Here is a 654-nt window from a genome sequence, read left to right as displayed (position 1 = left end):
GCTTGGTTTTTGTGAGATGGTCTCACTACGTACTTCAGGCCAGCCTGCAAATCTCAGGGCTCTTCATACTTCAGCATCCCAAGTGCTGGCCTTATACATATGCAGCATGAATTATGACTCTTCTTTGTTTTTTAAACCTCCTTATAAACTCAGCCCTTCAATCTTTTTGGGTAGCAAAGTTCATTTACTGCCCACTCTGGAAAGCAATACAGTAGTTCTTTTCATCCTGTACAGGAACATGAAACTAAACAGCCTGGTGCTCATCTTGCCTTTGTAATCTATTCATGTGGGTGACACAGTGAAAGAATCTCTCTCTCCTTTTCTATCTTTCTAGTCTTAATCACTGGTTACATCTAGTGAAATGAGAAATCAGGCAGTCTCCTGGGGTCAGGGGAACCATTCAGCAGCACAATAAAAATGAAAGTTAAAGACTTGTTCCTCATACCACAGAAGCATCTAGTAAACTCATCTCCAGACCAAGTAAAATGGGGCAGGACAGATGAATTCTGAGGCTGGTCAGAGTAATGGGTTCAGGTAACCTCTGACTGCAAACCATCACTCTCCAAGCCCTCTCCCTACTCCAGGGAAGGCACGTGAGGTAGGTGGGTATGAGAGGAGCAGCAGCTGTGGGAACCCACACTGCCCAGACAATGA

The 654-nt window shown here is 44.6% G+C and overlaps 1 protein-coding gene across 17 annotated transcripts in view; it reads right to left on the bottom strand.

The window, feature by feature from the left end:
* The window catches only part of Pbrm1 (polybromo 1), a 171,546-nt gene that overhangs the window by 54,339 nt on the left and 116,553 nt on the right, over positions 1-654 (bottom strand). The gene's annotated exons all lie outside the window — the stretch shown is intronic.

This window comes from Octodon degus, unplaced genomic scaffold (assembly GCF_000260255.1).
Source record: "Octodon degus isolate 3935 unplaced genomic scaffold, OctDeg1.0 scaffold00043, whole genome shotgun sequence".
NCBI lineage: Eukaryota > Metazoa > Chordata > Mammalia > Rodentia > Octodontidae > Octodon > Octodon degus.
The sequence above is the reverse complement of the archived record's forward strand: the minus strand, read 5'-3'. Positions and strand labels throughout refer to the sequence as shown.